This window comes from Physeter macrocephalus, chromosome 3, assembly GCF_002837175.3.
Source record: "Physeter macrocephalus isolate SW-GA chromosome 3, ASM283717v5, whole genome shotgun sequence".
Lineage (NCBI taxonomy): Eukaryota > Metazoa > Chordata > Mammalia > Artiodactyla > Physeteridae > Physeter > Physeter macrocephalus.
The window spans coordinates 4,781,929-4,803,287 of record NC_041216.1 but is presented as its reverse complement, the minus strand read 5'-3'; the positions used below and the strand labels follow the sequence as shown (position 1 = coordinate 4,803,287).

Sequence of the window (21,359 nt, the reverse complement as noted above, 5' to 3'; positions counted from 1 at the left end):
TGCTTCTTTTTGTTATATTCACTAGTTGTATTTTTCAGATTCCACATATAAGTGATATCATACAGTATTTGTCTTTCTCTGTCTGACTTATTTCACTTAGCATAATGCCCTCCAAGTCCACGCAGGTTGTTGCAAATGGCAACATTTTGTTCTTTTTTATGGCTGAGTAGTATTCCACTGTATATATGTACCACAGCTTCTTCATCCATTCATCTGTTGATGGACACTTAGGTTGCTTCCATATCTTGGCTATTGTAAATAATGCTGCTGTGAACATTGGGATGCGTCTATCTTTTCCAATTAGTGTTTTTGTTTTGGGGGGATATATACCCAGGAGTGAGATTGCTGGGTCTTATGGTGGTTCTATTTTTAGCTTTTTGAGGAACCTCCATACTGTTTTCCACAGTGGCTGCACCAATTTACATTCCCACCATCAGTGTACAAGGTGAAGGAATTACTTTAGAGTAAAGGTGGGTAAGACCAAGACCAACTCCCAAGTGTGACCTTCACAATCCTGTTTCTTCTGTGCCTTGAGGCAACGAGGCCACCCAGCAGATATTGACAGCACTACTGAGGGCTGAACACTGTTTCAGAGGGACAGGCAAAGATGGCTGGGACCCAATCCAGGCTTCTGGAAGCTCTCATTAGGTAAGGTAGACACACTCCAGCCACATCCTGCAGCCCGCCCTTCCCCAGCACACCAAGGAATTCTTACATGCTTGGCTCTGCCCATGCAGCTCACTTGGCCCATGAGGGCCCGTCCCGTGCCCTTCTCATAGCTGACCCTCCCAGCGCCCCGCTGGACTCCCTCCGTTAGTCTGAATGCTCTTTCTCCCGTGGAGAGTCCCAGGTGACAGTGAGCCTCCAAGAAAGACCACATTGGCCTTGAATTCACTTGCAGCCATGGTGCATGGAGATAAAAGATGGAGAATGCCAGGGAGCAGGCAGCCCCGGCCTCTGGCTGGCGCATGAGGACACACTGCTGACTCACAGGCTGGGTCAGGAATCAGCACACGGGTGCTTCCTCCTGGGCTGGCTGCCCTTGGTAGGAAGCCCAGGGGGCAGGTTTCCTCCTGAGTGTCCCCACTGCCTCACTAATGAAATAATGCTGAAGTCCCCTGTCCAGAGCTACAGGAGCATATGGTAACCTTTGATTGCTCGAGTTGGTGGACAGTCACTCCTCTGCTTTGGGACTCTCCAAAATGACAAGCAGTTCATTCATTCAACAAAAATTTATTGAGCACCATTCCAGGTGGTGGAAACAAAGATAAAAATCCCTGCTCTCAAGGAGCTTACATTCTCTTGGGGGAGACAAGCAACATAGGAAATAAGTAAAAAGTATGGTATGGTATACTGAAGGGTGATAAGTGCCATAGACAAAAATAAATCAGAAAGAAGGGCAGGGTATTCCTCACAGAGAAGTGGACATTTGGGTAAAGACCTGAAGGGCACAACAGAGGGAGCCATGAGGATATTTAGGGGACGAGCATTCCAGCAACTGACACAGCACATGCAAAGGTCCTGAGGCAGGACTGTAGCTGACATGTTTGGGGAACAGCCAGGAGAGGAGTGTGGTTAGAGGAGGTAAGATGGGGGAGAATAGCAGAGACAGTGACAGATGGAGAGGTTGATCCTGTGGGACCTTGAGGCTGCTGTGATGACCTTGGCTTTTACTCCAGGTGAGAGGGAAGCCATTGGAGGTTTTGAGCAGACAAGTGATGTGACGTGACTTAATTGTTAATAGGATCACGGTGGCTGCAGTGTAGAGAATAGACCACTGGCAAGTTGGGGGCAGAGGGTGGTGCTCAGCCCGCTGCCATTGCAGTGGAGGTGAAGGGAAGTGGTTGGATTCTGGGTGTATTCTGAAGGCGGAATGAGACACCAAGCTTTGCCCCTGGTCCTGTGCACCATCCTCTCTCATCCTCACAACTGCCCTATGGAGTAGGTCTTTTATCCCCATTGTACAGATAAGAAAACTGAGGTTCAGAAAGGTCACACAGCCAGTGAATGAGAGATTTCAACCCAGGCTTATTCAGCCTGAACCCAAGTTCTTCACACCCCACCTCAGTGCCTGCCTGGTCAGGATTCCATCAAGGAGAAACATCTAGCCAGGACCCCAAGAGATGGGATCATAATCAAGACACTTGAGAACTTCATGCTAATTTGGAATTGTCCATAAAATGTCATCTTAACATGCTTTCTCTTTACATTAGAGTTACTGGTGTTAAGCATTTTTATTTTCATTTATAGAGTTTCCAATTTTTAATCAATCATTTTATTGGAAACTCCATCCAGAATCATCAGTGAAGGGAGAAGACCGTAAAAAGAGGGAAGGCATTTGGTAATTACAAGGTATGAGCTGGAACACCTTGTTTCTTACCAGAATCATCCATCACCACTTACGTTCCAAGCACTGCTGTGGGCCAGGGCACCTGAGGCAGACAGGGATGACTCTGACCCAGTCCCTGCGGGACACAATAGAAGAGACATCTACAGCCAGCACATGAGAGGAACTATATCAGGGTGAGGCTGCCTGGGAATGACCCAAGTAACTGAACAGGAAGGGCCAGCCAGGGCAGGCTGGAATCTGAACACAGACAGGAGGAAGAGCAGCCCCAAGCTCAATCCCAGAAAAGGTCCAGCGGTGGCAGAAGGGACCGTCGTCACACAGGTGAGCTGGGGCAGAGGTGCTCCGAAGTCCGAGCCAGCAGGTCTTCCAGCAGGTAGTGGGGCCACCCTTTAAGAGCACTTTAGGAAGGCTGGGAGGTGACCCTTCCAAACGGAAGGAGAAAAGGCATGGGTTCTCACTCGGAGCTACTGTTGGGGCAATTATTAAAATGCAGTGAGGGTGCAACGACTTTCATCTAAAGAGCCCCAGGAGCGTGTATGGCTCTGGGGCTGAGTCCTCATGGGGGATGGGAATGGGAAGCCCCTCTCTAGAGGCTAAAGTGGGGCTTCTAAGGCTCATCTGTCACCTCCAGAGCAGCCCAAGGCCGGGTCTCTTCAAGTGAGTTGCAAAAAGGGAAGGAAAGGGAGAGAGAAAAGGGGAGAAAGGAAGGGGAATGGGAAGGAAGGATAGATAAAGAAAAGGAGATGAGATAAGGAAAAGGAGAAGGGAGAAATAAACAAGTGCCAAAGGGCAGGTGGGTCCTTCTCCAGAAGTACCAAGCCCTGATCTAGTCGGCGTGGCACCCTGGGAAACAGAGAAAATCTTCCCTTCAAACATAGCAAAGGCACACAAATGTCCAGGAGGCTCCAGCCACAAGACAAAGACCTAAGTGATGACCTGGAGCTGCTGAAACCACACAGAAGGTTCCACCCTGCTCACCCTGATACAGCTGTGCCTGCATCCTCAGGTAAATACCAACACCCTCACAGGTAGATGTGCACACCCAGAAATGCACCAGCAATATGGGCACAGCCATAGAGACACTCACTGATACATGTACATGGGCAGATTTACAGATGTGTACAACATACAGAGAGGCACAGGGCACTGGGAAGAACACACATGCTGTAACCGGGACACTTGGGTGGATGCCAACAGAAAGGTGCGGACCCACGTCCGCATTTACTGGCAGAGGTGGCCAGACGTGCACCAATATGGACACACCCGTGATACTGATATTGAAAATTATATACATATGGACATTCACAGATACAGGCAGAAATGTACAGACACACATATTCAAATACCGACAGATGCGTTTGTACAAGAAGTTCACTTATACACACGTGCAGGCACACGTCCACTGTTACACACTGACACCCAGACACATGTTGACACATAGATGTGCACACATGTACTTAATTAACTCTTGTACTGATAGGTGATGCATATACACACACATAAGGACACATGCTCCCAGACGCATCCTCAGACACACGTACATGCACAAAGGCTCACTCAGACACTAGCCAACATGCTCAGGCGCTGCCAGCAGCCAGGCAGACACACACAGGCACGGCCGGGCTCTCAGCTCGGGGGTGTCCTCAAGTCAGGTCCTCTCCTGCCCCGCTCCTGCCAGCTGCCCAGCTTTGGCTAGCTCCTGGGACTCAGGCTCTCCCACCATCCCTTCATCTGCCCACCGGCCCCAGCCCAGGCCGCAGGCTCCAGGATGGCAATTGCCCCATTCTCCCAGGTGCCGACTCAACCAAATTTCACACCCCAAAGTGGAGCCAGACCAGTGGGGCGTGTTACAGCCCGCTAGGGGCATCAGCGTGGGAGTGGCAGGAGGGAGCCAGGATCCTGCAGTGGCAGAGAAAGGAAAAGCCCCAGCCATGCAGGTCTGTCCGGCAAGGCTGCCAGTTTCCTCTTCTCCAAGTCGTCCACCCTCTGCAGGCCTCAGGCTCCTCACCTCTGAAATGGGACAATATACCTGTCCCTCTGACACGTCCATTAAATGGACACATCACCCCCCAGATGACCAAGAGGTTTTGCCTAACTTTCTTTTGTTTCATCTTTACAACAACCCTAAGACATAGGTGTTCTTTTCCCTGTTTTACACTAGGAAGCTGAGCTCCGAAAGGGTAAGTCACTCAAGGGAGCAGACAGCACTGGAACCCAGGTTCCTGCTCCAAACTCACTTCTTTCATGGTCAGTAAATATGCAGCACATGAGCTGCCAGCGTACAATGACTTGCCCACAGCAGACATCACTAATTGATCATAGTCTCCCTCTTGGTGACTCCAGACGTGGACTCAGAATCCTTCTTAACACACCACTCCAGGCAGTCATTCATAATTGGCCAGAGTTGGCACCCACGATGAAACCTACTGCCATCATCACTATACCTAATTCTTCTAATTCAGAGGGTAGATGTAAGATTAAATGAAATCAAGGGCAGAAAGTACTTTGGAGGAGCACAAGTGACGTGCCTATCAGAGAAATTTTAGTATAGTTTCCAAAGGCTGTTTACATCCAAATTCTTCCAAGTCTCACCACTCTGGGGTGGAGGACTGGAGACAAGATGGTCACTATCATTGCTCCATTTCACAAAGGAAGAGACTGAGGCTTGGGCAAGTGAGTCCAGGGGCACACAGCTACGAGTCAGAGGTGGGACTGGCATTCAAGCATCTTCTCCCATTTCGGTTCTCCTTGAACATCCACAGCCCCAGCCACACGGGCCTTGCCAGAGTGTGAGGGCCTGGGCTGGGAGGGCAGCAGGAGGGCCCAGTCTCCCCCCAGCAGAAAGGAATCGACCCTACAACTAATTGGTTCAGAGTGCTTCTTTTGACCCTAATTAGCTATTTGTCATGTCTTCATTTGCATACCAGAAAAGATGCAAATTTGCATATTTGTAAATGAGGCCGGGCCTGGATGTAGGTCTGGAAGAGCTTGGCAGTTGCTGGCAGGCAGGGAGGCATCTGGCTCTTGCCACCGAAGCATGGGCCGCCGAATGAGGAGATCTGGAAGACAGCTCCTTGGCTCGGGGCTCCAAGGTGCTCTCAAAGGGGTTCAGACAGGACGGCCCACCTCGCTCCCTACCCCAGGGCTGAGTGGTGGGCAGGGAGAATGGGTGAGCCTAATGCTGCTATTTTGACTAGATGAAACAAGGAGGGGGGAATATAAAGTAATTTCAGGACGCTCTGTGCTGGGAAGCCTTCTGTTCCCGTCCTTGGATAGAATCTGTAACACTTGCAAAGTGGGGGAAAGAGGGGGGATGTCCCCCTCTACCTCGCTGGAGAGGAAAAGGTTTGCGGGGGGGGTCGGGGCGGGGGAATTGCCCGCTAACACACACACACACACTCTCTCTCTCCCCCAGGCTCTCAGAAGCGCACATACACACTCACACACACCTACAATTCACTTACACATACACACGTACACACTCACACACACAACCCTCGCAGACCCACAGAGATACACACACAACTCTAACTGGAGAGGCACATTCACACATGTAGACATTCCCAGACTTCCCGCCACACACACATTCACGCCCTTACACATACAGACACACACTCAACCACTCGATCATAGATGTAGGCATACAGACTCACTTAAGCTGTGCGTAAATATTTACATACACACACACACACACACACACAAGCCATACATGAGCACATCCTTGCTGAGACCAAATTCCCTGGCAAATTCTGGAAATTCTGACCCCTCGGTCAGAGTTTCTGATGCTTCTTTGGGAAGGGACAAAGGAAAGCAGGTAGCCATCCTTCTCAGAAAGGGAGCAGGTGTGTCCCCGGGGAATTGGACCCTAGTAGGCATCTGTGCCTTCTCTAGGAAAGCAGTGAAGGGCAGATGCCCCCCTGCCTTCTGGGCTTTGATCTGGGACTTGGAGCAGGGTCTGGGTGTGCCTTGACAAACAGGAGAGCACAGGAGGCAGGGGACCGGCGAGCAAAGACATACTGGTGGGGCCTGGCCCATGCACTGAGCAGAAAAACAATGCCTCAGAATGTCCATGTTCAACTTGGGGGCCAGTGTGGAATGGGGTGACACAGGCTGCTGCCCCTTCAGGTGTGCAGGCACCAAATGCCAATCCCAAAGGGAGCCCCAGACCCAGGAGCTTCCCAGGAGCTGGGATCCCAGGTGCTGGGCCCTGAAGGCCCAAGGTCAGGGACCCAATGCCTCAGCTACTGTGCCCATTGCCAGCGCCTCCTCCCCAAAGCCTGCACCGCAAAAGGCAAGCTAAAGAGCTCCGTATTTGTAAATTAAATATAGCTGCACTCCAGCTTTCCGAAGAGCTGGGAAGGAGAGAAGGAGAAAGAAAAAGAGACAGGGGAAGAGAAGAAAAGCTGCCGCCCTCAGGGAAGTCTGGCTGGTACAGATTGCCTGAGTCATGAATATTCATCTGGCGAATGAGGAGAGCGGGAGTTTGCATAACAGCTCCACCCACCCAACTGAAAGAAATGTCACCGCCTTTGCCAATAAAGTGCCAAAGGAAGCCGGTGGAGGCTGCCAGCCAGACGGTGCCAAACTGCTGACTTCCACTCCCAGGCGTGGAGAAAGCACATTGTTTCCGGCCCAAGGAGCCGCCACTTGGGGCTGGGGGGATGGAGCTCGCTGCTGGGAGAGAACCAGGAAGAAAAGTTTCACTTGCCACCCACAGGAAGCCTGGAGGGTAGAGCGTCTGGGCCACAGCCCTCCCCAGGACCCCTCCGAGGAGAGACTCGAACCCAACTGATCCAGGGCGTCCACTCTGGCCGACCACCCAGGGCCCAGGTCCCAATGGCAGCATCCAGGACTGCTCCCCGCTGAGAGCTCCATGCTTGGGACTCCCTTAAAGAAATCTCAAGAGGGTCCTCACGAACCCTGGATGGTTACTAGAGACCGGGAGGCAAGGGGACAAACTAGATGTCGCTTTGCGACTAGAAGTCCACAGTAACCTTGGCCCCATTTTGCAGATGGGAACACCCCAATTGCAGGTGACTCTTCCCTCCCTGGGTCACACTCACTTCTAAGGCCTCAAACTATTGTCTCTTATTCCAAGAAGTTTTCTCTGACCTTTTTCCCCAAGACGGAGGCCGTCTCTCCATCCTCGGTACCCCCAGTTCTGAAAGCTTGCCTTGATGCCAGCCCTTTCCTGTCCATGGCTGTTTCCTCCCCAGCGCTGTGAGCGCTGAGGACAGGGGCGGAGGCCGATCCATCCTCCTCAGTGTCCCAGCCCAGCACAAGAGTCAGAGAAGGCACTGGCGCAATTTGTTGAATGGAGTAATTTTCTGCCAGCCGTTCCCATCCCCACGCCTGTACCTGGCCCAGAGTCCTTCCTGCTGCTCTGAATCTTGTTTGTCAAGTCCCTGGGAGGTGACGCATCTGGTCCCGGCAGCTCAGTCTGGGCCCATGGGGATCAGGACGGATGCTGAGCAGATGACCTCCCAACCTCAGGCCCCGCTCCACTCTCCGCAGCATCCCATCCTCGCGGAGGCACCCACTAGGGGTTGTTACAAACCCGCCTGCCTGACCGCCAGTCTGCCGCAGCTGGCTCCCTCCAGCAATTACCAAAATGAATGGAAGAAGCGATGCTGGCGAGAGGACATTCTCTTACTACAGAAAAGCGATTAGGGCTGTGGGCGTCTCCAGCTGCTGCCCCTGTTATGTAAAGTTTGGGATGTGTATTTGGGACTTAATGAGGATATTTATGTGTTCGCATCTTACCTTCACAGACTGTTCATTTCAAGGGTCCCAAGTATTCTCGAGCTGAAATACGCGGCAGTACAAGCCAGGCAACAGGCTCCAAGGGAGCGGTACCCCCTCTCCGAGGGCTCATGGAACCCCAGAAATCAATGATGACACCCACTGGAGCCCGGCTCCCTTCTGCAGCGTCCCTGCTAGGTCCACACGCTGCTTGAGGCCTCAGAGACTAGAATGCCCTTACTGCCTCTTTCATGGTTAAAACAACTGCAATGGTTGCAAACTTCTTCCTTGAACTGAGCCAAAATCGGCCTCTTTGCAATGTCCTCGCACTGGCCCAAACACTGTCCCAGGGACCACACAGGACAGGTCACTCCCTCTGCTCCAAGGCAGCTGCTAGTCCTGCAGGAGATAGACTGGTGTTAAGTTGAAGATGTTTCTGTGGTTGAATAAACTTGGGAAAACTCTACATCAGAGTTTCTTCGCTGCAGGATTTCTCAGAGCCTTTTACTATGCTCCCACGCGCTACGCTGCAGGTGCTGCATTTCACGAACGTATTTGTTCACCAAACTCTTTTCCGTGAAATAACCTCAAAAAATTAGGGGCCCAAGCACGTTTTAGGAAACAGTGCTTCTGCAGGTTAATAGCAAAAGTCTATGGCCTGAGTTTCTTCAAGCATTGCGTTTCTCCTTGATTGGGCATAATGCCTAGGCCTCCCTGCATCCTTCTCATTTCCTGTAGTCGAGCTCTGCCCATGCGTCTGCATTCCTCCACTGCTCCAGACAAGCTCTGACCACTGAGAGTCCAGGAGGGCCTTTACCTCCTGTATCCAGGTCCACGGGCTCCCACCGACGCAATCAGAACACCAGTGGAGTCAGTGGTAGCTGACTCACACTGTCTTCCCTAAAAGTCCTCCCAGCAAGCCACAAAGGAACCTCAACTCCTCATGCTCTCGGGTCCCACAGGTGGGACCCACAGGCAGACCCCCTCTATGCCAGATGTTCCAGACAATGGGGTCCCTGCTACGCCTTCCCTGGACAGCCAGGTGGTGGGCCATGGTGGGCTCCCAAATTTCTGCGCACCAAGCAGCAATTCACACAGAGTCAGGCTTTTTCACAGCATCACGCAAACCATGAATTTGTTCTAGCATCTACTCACCTCAGCCTCACAGACAGAGCACTCCCACCATCCTGGGCTCCAGACCCGGAAGCATTCCCAGGCTGAGGCCACGGTCCACACCCCACACTGGAGGCCCTGGCTCCCCCAGGCCTCCTCTCTCCAGCACCTTTAATCACCCCCTCCATGCCTTCCTTCTCATCATCCTTCAAGTATGTGTTCAAGCCCACCAGCCAAGTCCAATTGATGACTAGTGTCTCCCTGGCCTGGCTGTTGGGAGAAAGATGCTGAGGCTTCATCTGGGCTCGGCAGACTGATTACTGATGCCTGCCAGTGCTGGGGAGCCGGCAGGGTGGCACACGTGCTGGTTATTGCCATCCCTGATCAAGGCTCGTTCCCTTTCCTTCGAATCTGCTCTCCCAGGCTATCACCCTCCTTTCTCCCATCCCAGACTCTCCCCCGCTCCCACACATACCATGTACAGCCTCATTCCCCCACCAAATGGCTCTCTCCAAGGTCATCAGCAAACTCCTATCTGTCAAGCCCTGTGCCCTCTCTTTGATGTCAGTGCTTTTGCAGTATTAGATATGGTTGACCTTTCTCTGGAAATTCACCCCTGCCCCCATGGAATTCCGAGGCACTCTATGCCCCTGGTAGCTCCTCGCCTTCCTGACCACTCATCCTGATTCTTCTCCCACCTCATCAACATGGCCAGGTTCCAGGGCCTGTTTTTCAGCCCTCTCTTGCTGATGCACACCCTCCCCGCTCCGCCCCACCCCGAGATCTCATCCATGGCTGGCTTTGTCCTTGGGGAAGAGGCTCCCCACCCCTTGTTTGTGCCTCTATGATCAGTCTCCTAAGAGGTAGCCCTGCTGCCCGCTGGCCACTGCCACAAGCCAAATCTCTGAAAACCCAGCACCTCCTCCTTCCTCCAGAATCAGCTTCTGCCCTGGGCTTTCCACCCCACCTAATCCTCCCCAAAATTTTGGCTTGTGGCTTTTTTTCTTTTTTTTATTTATTTTGGCTGCATTGGGTCTTTGTTGCTGCACGTGGGCTTTCTCTAGTAGCCCCGCAGAGAGCGGGGGCTACTCTGTTGCGGTGCGAGGGCTTCTCACTGCGGTGGCTTCTCACTGTGGTAGCTTCTCTTGTTGCGGAGCATGGGCTCTAGGCATGCGGGCTATGGTACTTGCGGGCTCTAGAGCGCAGGCTCAGTAGTTGTGGTGCACGGGCTTGGTTGCTCCGTGGCATGTGGGATCTTCCCAGACCAGGGCTTGAACCCGTGTCCCCTGCATTGGCAGGCGGATTCTTAACCACTGCGCCACCAGGGAAGCCCTTGGCTTGTGTCTTGACTCCTTAACCACATCCATGAAATCACCACATGCTGATTCTTCCTGTTTAATACTTATCTAATTTCCAAAACAAAAATAGCTCGATTATTTGTTCTGATTGAAAAGCACGTTATAGCCTCATTATTTTTTTAAAAAATCAAACCAATACTTTAAAGTATGAAAAAGAAAGTGAAAAATCACTCAAAATCCTACCTCCCACATATAACTACCCCTAGCATTTTGGTGAACAGGCTTTCAGACATATCTCTGCATATATACACACAGAGATCTATGTATATAATTTTATAGACGAGGGATTGTATTATACATACTGTTCTCGCTGACACCTGCTTTTCTCTCTCAACAATATGTCATAGACATCTTTCTATGTCGATAAATAGAGATCTGCAAAATTATTTTAATTACTTCATAGTATTCCATTGCATGTATGTATCATACTTTCTTTAGCTGGGTCTCTATTGATGGTTTAGAATGTTGTCAAGATTTTACTCTCATAAACAAAGTTATGTGCATATCTCTTTGCTACTTTTTGCAGTTATCTCCTTAGAATAAAATCCTGCAAATGAGATTGCTGCAATAAGGGTAGGCGATTTCTAATTGTGCCACTCTACCCTTTAGGAAGCCCAACAACAGTACTCAAGCATCTGTCTGCCCACACCCTTGCCAGCCCTGGGTTTCAATGTTTGGCCAAATCAGAAGACAAATGACACCCATTTTTATTGGCATTGCTTAGTTTACTAGTTGGAGTAAATAAATATCTTTTTATGTTTTTTGGTCGTTTGTAATTATTTTCTTTGTGAATTGCCTGTTCCTGTCCTTTGCCCATTTTTCTAATGAGATATTCATCTCTTAGTGAGTTGTAAGAGTTCTTTGTACATTTGAGATCAGATTCAACTTTTGTCTAATATATATGCTTCCGCCCCCCCCCCTTTTTTTTTTTACTTTCCTTTTAAGGGTCTTTCAGGTATTTGTTTTAAATTTTCATATATCCTAATTTATCAATCTTTTCTGATTTCTGGATATCATAGCATGCTTAGAAGGACCTTCTCCACCTTAAGATGACCAAAATATTCATTCATATTTATATCTTCATGGTCTTCATAGCTTGATCTTATTGGAATAGGAAGAAAATCAGCTTTTGTTTCATTGCTGGCCCATTATCCCAACACCATTTATAAAATAGCCCATATTTTCCCAACTCAGTTGAAATGCCATTTTAGCAGGTATAAAATTCCCTTAAATACTTGTATCCATATCTGGATTCTATTGGATGTCTGTTCTGTCCCAGTGATCTGTTTGTTCTTACATAAGAATTTTCATTATTGTCCTTTATAAAATATTTTAATATCTGATAGACTAAATATTCATCATTTTTCTTTTTCAGAATTTTCCTGACTACTCTCATTTTTCATTCTTCCAGATTAGCTTTATAATTATTTTTGTCAAAAAAAAGAATCCTGAGGCTTCCCTGGTGACGCAGTGGTTAAGAATCCGCCTGCCAATGCAGGGGACACGGGTTCAAGCCCTGGTCAGGGAAGATCCCACATGCCACGGAGCAACTAAGCCCGTGCGCCACAACTACTGAAGCCCGCGAGCCTAGAGCCTGTGCTCCGCCACAAGACGAGCCACCACAATGAGAAGACCGCGCACCCCAACGAAGAGTAGCTCCCACTCACCACAGCTAGAGAAAGCCCATGCGCAGCAATGAAGACCCAACACAGCCATAAATAAATAAATAAATAAATTTATTTTTTTAAAAATCCTGTTGGGGTCTTGATTGGATTATCTTAAGTTTGTACATTCACTTAAGGAGAATTGGCATCCTTATAGTATTAAATCTTTTTACCCAAGAACTAGGTGTATGTAATATCTATTCAAGCCCTTTTTAGAGCCCTCAGAAGTTTTCTGGTTTTCTTCACGTAAACTCTATGTGTTTCTTCTAAAGTTTATTTCCAGCTATTTTGTGTTATTGTTTTCTTCTCGACACTGTGGATGAGGCCTTTTATTTTACCCTCTAGATGGTCATTTTATAAACAGAAAAGCCTTTAGTTTCTGTATATATTGTTTTGTTACAGGTCCTTTTACTAAATTCTTTATTTTTTCTAATTGCTTTCAGGAAATTGTCTTAGATTTTCCAGATAAATAATCATCTTATCTGCAAACTATGACTATTTTCTCACCTCCCTCAATATTTATACTTTCATTTTCTTGTCTAATTACAATGTCTAGCACTTTAGGAAAAGTGTTTTTTAAAATATTGATAACAACAGCTATCCTGGTTTAGTTTCTGTCTCTAACAAGATTATACCTAGGGTTTCACCAGCCTAGCATCTCTTGTTCCATCCTTTCCAGCTCTGTGACCCCTATCCTGGTCTGGCCCATATTAATTTGTCATCTGTGCCATCACAAATGGGAGGAATAAGGGTAGAGGGTTTGACGTCAGATAACCTGTGTTCAAGTCCTGACTGCCATTTACTAGCTATATGACCTATTCATGTTACTCCTCAAGATCTCTGAAATGCATTTCTTTTTACAAAAGAAGGGCTGCTGGTTTAAGGATAAGTGAGATAATCCATACAGTATGTGCAATATCAGTAAATAATAATATTTTGGGCTTCCCTGGTGGCGCAGTGGTTGAGAGTCCGCCTGCCGATGCAGGGGACACGGGTTCGTGCCCTGGTCCGGGAAGATCCCACATGCCGCGGAGCGGCTGGACCCGTGAGCCATGACCGCTGAGCCTGCGCGTCCGGAGCCTGTGCTCCGCAACAGGAGAGGCCACAACAGTGAGAAGCCCGCGTACCACAGAAATAGTAATAATAATAATAATAATAATATTTTTTCAAGTCTCAGACCCCAAATTCTCCTTCCAATCCAACCTATATCCCAATCTATGTTGATCTTCCCAAAATACCACTGTGTTTGCATCACTCTACCACTCCCCCTCCACTGCTCGAAAATCTTCAATTACTCCCCACTGCCAACAGAAGCAAGTCCAAATTCTTAAACTTGCATCTCAATCCTTCCATTAAGCAACCCCAAAATTCCTTCCACCCTTATTTCCTATAGCCCCTACCACCCCTGCCCATCACACATCACTAACCCACCCTTTACTCTAGCTGAAATGTTCTCCTCATTAATGACTACCTAACACCAAGCAGGTTCTCACTCCCAGCTCAGATCCCCCCATCAGCCTCTGTATCAGCTTTTATTTGCAAGAAATACAAAAGTGAAATCCCAACTGGCTTAAAAAGTGGATTTATTTAGCAACTTAACTGAACAGTCCAGATGCTGCAGCCTTCAGGCATGGTTTGATCAAGGCTGGGATGCCATTTTTCTGTGATTTTCCAGGCTCTTCCCACCTCCATATGTTGACAGAAGTCTCACATCATGTTCCTAGTCACCAGATGCCTGCTAGGAACTAGGACCACATAATTCCTCATTTGAATCCAGGTAGAGAGAGATTAGGTGTCTTTTCCCAGCCATCTAACAAAAGTTCTGAGCTTCTGTCTGATTGGGCCAACCTAAACCAATCCCTATGACCAGAGCGATGTGTGTATTGATTGGTTTACAACCAACCGATGTGCCAAGGTTGGGGAGTGAGTGGATTATCTTGACTGGCTAAACCAACCAGGACCCATCTCCAGAGCCACACACACTGTTGGAGGTGGATGGGGTGCTGACAATCCTAATTGCACTACAACCCCTTCAATTTCATTTTCCTGGGACTTAGGCTTCCTTTAAGACCCAAGTCAAGCCCCAGAACTCCAATAATGTGCCCCCTCCCTTTTAGCTTCCAGGGCCCTTACTCTGCTCAATACCTGGTAACCACAGCCATATATAATTTATTTATATAGTCATTTGTCCATTTTTCCCAATTAGTAATGACAGAACTCATTAAAGCCTACAAAACACTTGATTCAAGCTAGCTCTTTTGACCTTCACAACAATCCTCTGAGACTCAGAGAGGTTAAGTGACTTGCCCTATGTCACACAGCCAGAGGTGACATTGCTCCAATGGCATCTACAGAAAGTTCTCTCTTGCTCTTGCTCTCATTCTCACTCTCTTGCACATACACACAGCCCACACTCCCTGCTCTACTCCCCAATTCAAATCTGACCTGGAGATGCAGAAACCTCCTGGCACCACCTCCTTCTTCCTATTCACCTCAATTTCTAGAGCTCTTAGACTTCCTCCAAAAAGTACAGAGAAAGTGTCTTGCCAGACAGCAGTTTCTAAGACTTGTGTGACGAGGCCGGGTAAAATTCAAATGACTCTGGGTGACTTAATCTGCTTGGGGCCAGGGTGGTAAATCAGTGCAGCCCAGGCTGCCACAGGCACCCCAGAGACCCACCAGCCAAGCTGATGATAGGAGTTGATCTGCAGATCTGCAGGTGAGGGCCCTGGAAGCGTGAACTGCGGCCCCGGGGAGTTCCCCTCCACTGCACTCGGAATACATTTGGAAGGTCCTACAGCCCACAGCCTCTCCTGGCCTACACGTTCCACCGGAAAACACCTTTCCCAAGGATGCGACCCCGATTCCTCCCTTCCCCCACCTCCCATTGTCAGAGCTGGCGCCCAAGTGCATGCTGGACTCTTTGGGGAAGGAGACCAGCATTGGTCAAGCTTTCACTGAAACTGCTGCCTCGGTGCCAGGTCCTTGCACACCCACACACCCATTACCTCATTCCATCTTCACAACAACTTAATGAAGGGGGCTTGTCCACCCTCAGTTTACACAGGTGACTTAATTGAGGCTCAGAGCAATTAAATAACTTGCTCAGGGTTATTATATAGCTAGCAGGAGGCAAAGCCAAGATCCAAACCTAGATTCATAAGACTCCAAAATCCTCATCCTTTGACTCCATCTCTCTGTGAAGTCCAGGGGGAGTAAGAAGAATGGCAGCTTCCATCAGAACCACCTTGTCTGAAACATGGAGAAAGCCCTGGCTGAAGGGGAGTTATTATTCTGAGGAAAGGAAACAGTAGTCTCTCTCAAACAAGAGAAATGTCAAAGGAGAAGGTAGTCACACTTATGACACCTACTGTGTGCCAAGCATGTGTGCACATGTGGGGACCGTGTGCCAGGGGTTCAGCATTCATCATCCTAACCATAACTCTGTAAGCAGTGGTATGCTGGTTATCTACCATCTAGCAATCTGGAAGAAAAAAAGAGCCCTGATTTGTAGTATTTGCTAATTTCTGTGGTGTAAATATTCCCACCAAGGTCAACTTCCAGCTCCCAATGGGATGTCACTGAACACAGAATTGGGAAGAAATGTCCTTAATTGGTTCTATATAAGCCAGTAGGAACCCACTCCAGCACACCACTGCCTGGAAGAGAGGTTTTACAAAACCCACTTAACAGATGAGGCGATACAAAAAGGCGCTCAGGCTGAAATCCATTTCTTTACAATTTTCTAAAGTCCACATTCTCTGCACAGCTCCATATTCCCTGAACCAGCGGCAATGCAGGGAACCACAGTCACTGATCTCTCATCTCTGAAGGAGGGTAGACTCCTGCGAGGTCCTAAAGGACAGAATTAGACCAGTGGGAGAAAGTTCAGCAGATCGAGTTTCGGCATAAGGAAGAACTTTCTGAATGCCCCTCTAGACTGACAGCTCCAGGAAGGCAGCATCCAGCTGGGCCTGGCACATAGGAAATGCCCAATAATGAATGACTGAATGAATGAGTGAGCGAATGAATGAAAAAGCCATTCCATGCTTGTTCCATTGATGCCTCAAACTCACCAAATCCAAAACTGAATTCATCACCTTTCCCAAAAGGCTATCCCTCCTCCGGTATTTCCTGTCTCGGTGAATATCACTAAGTTGGAAACCCGGAGTCCCTGACTCTCCCTCTTCCTCACTCCCCATAACCAATCAATCAGCAAGTCCTCTCTACTCCACTCCCTAGTTCCTCTGGAACAGACGCTGTCCCCATCATATACACTCTGCTCTCCTGGCTCAGACTGTCACCTGAGCTGAGACAGCAACGTCCTAACTGGTCTTTCTGCACTCATCCCTGGCCTGGACCCACTCCCAGCCCTGGCCAAATCCATCAGAGACACAGCTGCCAAAGTGGTCTTTCAAAATTGCCACTGTGAGCATGTCCCTCCCATCCCTTCAATGGCTCCCCATTGCCCAGAGGATGGAGTCAAAGCCCCTTGGTTCTCCAAGGTCTGGCCGCATCTCCCTCTCCTGTTTGATCCCTGACCTCTGCCTCCACCTCGTGTTGGCCTATATTCTCCAACAACACCAAATAGCTTGGTGTCCCCTGCACACCTGCCTCTTGCTTCCATCCATGCCTTTGCTAATGCTATACCCCCCTGCCTGGAATGCCCTCTTTTTCCTCTCCCATCTACCTTCCCTTCACCTTGAAAACTACTCATCCTTTAAGACATAAAGTAACATGGTTTAGTCAACGATTCCTAGGGGTCCTTTTAGCACTAACATTTCATGATTCTCATGCCACATCTTGATATTCAAGGCCTTCTGGATTCTATTGTCACCCTCTTTCTTTTTAAAAAAAAATAAATTTATTTATTATTATTTTTGGCTGCGTTGGGTCTTTGTTGCTGCGCGTGGGCTTTCTCTAGTTGCGGCGAGCGGGGGCTCCTCTTCATTGCGGTGCACAGGCTTCTCATTGCAGTGGCTTCTCTTGTTGCGGAGCACGGGCTCTAGGCGCGTGGGCTTCAGTAGTTGTGGCTCTCGGGCCCTAGAGCGCAGGCTCAGTAGTTGTGGGGCGCACGGGCTTAGTTGCTCTGCGGGATGTGGAATCTTCCCCGAGCAGGGCTCAAACCCGTGTCCCCTGCATTGGCAGGTGGATTCTTAACCACTGTGCCACCAGGGAAGCCCATCACCTTCTTTCTTTACGGGACCCTACAAAGGTCCTTAGGGATCCTCTAGTCCAATTCCACCATTTTTTGGACAGAAAATCTAAGGCCCAGAGAGGGGAAGGGCTTTGCCGAAGATCACATAGCAAGCCAGTGGCAGAGCCAGGACAAAAACTAGGCGTCTGCCTCTCAGCCCAGGGCTCTTTCTTTGCAATACACTCTGCAACCTAATCACCCCCACTGCCCTGACTCTAACGTATACATTCTTACCGCAATCATCACTACCCACCCCGGACTTACCTCCCCACACCCAAGCCAGACTCGGACCTTTCCTGCCTTTGCTCATGCAGCAAGGCCATTCCCTCACCTACATGCAACTTCCAGGGACCTCCACCTCCAGGAAGCCCATCCTGGTTATCAAGCCAAACCCATCCACACTCCGCACCCTTCCCCCGAAACCACCCATATTTGTCAGAACTCAGCAACTAGGGCTTGGTTCACTCACAGCGGTCAGGGTCTTGCTCTATCTTGCCAGGTAGGATGCCCACTCCTCAGAGCTGGCCGATGTCTCCTCATCGTCTCTCTTCTTCTTCTCCTCCGCCTCCTCCTTTTACATCCCCCCAGCTCGATACACAACTGCTCAGAGTAACAACGAGCAGCAAAAAGAGCATGGCATTTGAGGTCAGACGGAGGGAGGTTCAAATCCCAGTTCAGTATATCCCTGACTGGTTCACCTTAATCCCTCTGAGCCTCAACTTTCCTTATCTACAGAATGGATCCTGTCACCCAAGGCTGCTGTGAGGACTGAATGACCTCACCCACATTACAGGCCCAGCACTTAGTGGGCTCTTGATAAATGATAGTTCCCTTCCCCACAGCCTTTCTCAGTGAATCCCCAAGACACTTGGAAAAAAAGGCTCCCCTGGGCTGGGAGCTGGGCAGCCTCTCTCTCAATACCATCCTCAACAGGCTATGAGCAGCCTGTGTGCAGAAACGTGGGGCATCTCCACCCCCCTTCCCCACCCCCAACAATCTGCTTTAACCTTCCTATCACAAATGCCTTGTTCGTTTCAATATCATCCATTTTACTTTTCCGGTCATGCAAAAAAAAAAAAAATTACAAAACCAGATTTAAGAGGAAAAGAAGTATTTAATGAGTAAAACTGTCTGCAGGCCTGTTTCTTTCTCAGGAAAAAGTGGCTGTGATTCTGGCACGAGAGAGGGAAGTGCAACAGCTTCACTTCACTGCAGCTGCCAGAAGAAATGCATTTCAGAGTGGAACAGAACCTCCAAATTCAACTGTACGTCTCCCCGCCAGGCGCTTCCTGTGCCGAATTCAGCTTGGCAGGTGACACCCCAGCTCGAGCAGGGATCCAGCCCTGACATGAGCAACTGCAAGGCTCTCTGCTCCTGCCTGCCTCCAGCATGGGAGAACCAGCCCTGCCAGGCTCTGGCAAACCAATGACCACCGGACTAAGGGCTCCAAGAGCAGAGGGAGACAGCTGGAAAAGCGGTGGAAACACCTGACCAGCAACCAAAGGGACCAGGACCCCTCCCTGTTCCACGACATTCAGCGACTAGCACTTTCCTCTCCCCAAATGAGAGCGGTTTGGCATATAGATCAGATCCAGCACTTGCTGCTCCAACAAAAGTTCAAAAAACCTGCAGCTTCTTTTCCACCTTCAAAGGTGTCATTCTGGAGGGCTGCCCTGGAAAGAATCTAAGGGTCATACTCCAGAAGGGCTCTGCCCCTCTAAGAACGCCCCCCCCCACCCCCCTACAGGAAAAAAGAAGAAGGGCTGAAAAAGCAGAAAATAACACATGACCTTCAAATATGTACAACAGAGACTGCCTCCGGGCAGAGAGCAGGCTGGACCAGGATGGTGGTCCCCCTCCCTTGACGCAAACCCCCTACCTCTATTAATGTAGCCTATAGACTCATACTGAATTTATTGGCCCTTGAACTCCTAAATCCCTTTCTCATGAGCTGCTGTTCCTCTCTACAATGGTTTCCTGTAGTCAAGATGGCCCCAGCATTTATCCCTGTGACATTACATCATGCTAAGTTCACCTTGTCACTCCAGCCTATTGAGATCTTTCTAGATCCTGATCCTGCTATCTGAGCCTTCCTCTGTCCTTTTTCTCTGTTTTACAATGGTAATAACAGGCCTGCACCCTCTACATCTTCTTCTGGGTCCTTGGCATATATCGGTCAGAACAGGATAGAAGTCAGAGCCCCACAGCAGCCTCTAAAGACCTTCACAGACTGACCTGCTTCCACTTATAAGAACATTCCATGGTTGTCATTCAGCCAGACGGGAGCCCCTTCTGTGCCCTCACGACCATCCATCATGTCCTCAAGAGTCATGAGAGATCCTGTCCAGTGTCTTGCAGGACAGCGTGATATGGCAGAAAGGGTCAGGCAGATCCAGGCTTGAATCACCGCTCCACGGGTCTTGGGCAAGTCAGTCACTTAACTTCCTGGAGACTCTGTTTCTCATCTGCAAAATAAAGACTGTCACATCTAGCACACAAGCTTCTGAAGATCAAGACGATGTATGCAAAGCATCCAGCACACAGTAGGTGCTCAGTAAATCGATTCCACTCCACCACATGCTAGCCCATTTCCTTTATCCACCAGTCTTAAGCTGTTGAGAATCTGAAAGATATGCCTGGTCTTGGTGAACCCATGTTGGCTCCAGGGGTCACTGCCCTCTTTTCTGAGTGTCACAGATTTCAGTACCTGTGCTAGGCCCTCACACTAATTTGAGATCAGCCAAAACCCTGGCTCTTTTTCACGTGAATTTCTGTCAAGACAGTCTTCCCTTCCTGGATCTGTGTAGTTTTTTAGTAAAGTAATAACAGTGATAATAGCAGCCTAATCATGTCAATTCTGGTATGAAATTAAACGTATCTCTATTTTTGCCTATGAGGAAACTGAGGTTCAGAGAGTTTAAGTAATCTTTCCAAGATCACGCAGCAGGAAAGTGTGAAACCTAAGCAGAGCTCTGTGTGACCCTGAACATTAGGCAATGGTTCCTAAGTGTTGGCCTCAAGGGGTGACTGTCTCTGGCCCTGCTGCACTTGTCTTTTGGGCCTTGGCCCAAAGTTCACATGGTTGGGCGCCTTTTGGGTCCTGACACTGTGGTCCACAGGGGTGGCTGCTCCTCACCCGTACCTTCCAGCAGCTCTGCTCCCACCACCTTCACATAGAAAGGGACTGGGCTGAGGGACTGCTCCCTGAAGGCTGTGCTCAGTGGGTTCCTGGCCTTGGCCCCAGAGGCTGATCTCCATACGCGCACCCTAGGCTCCTTGACCCCCGGGCCCTTGACTCAGCTTAAGCACAAGGCCAACCTGGACTTTCTTCCCAGCCTTTCATCAGGGTCCAGCCACCTGCTGTCAAACACTGAAGTCTGTGACCTGACCTCTGCCTCCTGAACCCCCAATGGCCAGGATCCCCACCTGCTCAAGGTCCCTCCCAGAAGCCACATGCCCAGAATATCCAGATGCTGAGTCCATTCCCACAGCATGAACGTCCTCCAGCACTGACCGCCAGCCTTCACCCGTCTCCTGACTCCTCCCAGCCCAGGGCTCAGACCAAGGTGCAGGTTGAGGGAATTCACTAAGCCTGGGGCCCAGGTCTACCCATGGGGGAATGAGGGAGTGAGCTCAGGAAGCTGCCAAGGCTGGGGCTCAAGTCCATGGCCACCCAAGGGACAGCCAGCCCAGGAAAGGATTCCTGAGATTCTGGGGGAAGCCACCCCCAGAAGTCTGCTGAGTCTGCTGTAAACTCTTGGCAACGTCCAAGCAGGATGGCCAGGACCTGAAACCTCTATCAGAGAAATGGCCTCGGGCCTCAGAGGACAGAGCTTTGCAGCGAGGCCCCCGTCCTCCCAAACACGGACATCCCTACGGTCAGAAACACAGCCCCTCAACAATCACACCCCCATAGCACTCGCTTTACAAGCCCA

General features: G+C 49.4%; 1 long non-coding RNA gene across 2 annotated transcripts in view; it reads right to left on the bottom strand.

Moving 5' to 3' along the window:
* Nucleotides 1-19,883, bottom strand: part of LOC114485170 (uncharacterized) — a 39,893-nt gene extending 20,010 nt beyond the window's left edge. Inside the window, exons 1-3 of one of the 2 annotated variants that reach the window (XR_003678643.1) lie at nt 19,660-19,883; nt 17,894-18,024; nt 15,487-16,082 (exon numbers count right to left, since the gene is read on the bottom strand). This is a non-coding gene — a long non-coding RNA (uncharacterized lncRNA). Of the gene's footprint in view, nt 1-15,486; nt 16,083-17,893; nt 18,025-19,659 lie in introns of those variants that run through there. The other variant, XR_003678644.2, reaches the window with a different exon arrangement.
* Between the last annotated feature and the right edge of the window lie 1,476 nt (nt 19,884-21,359).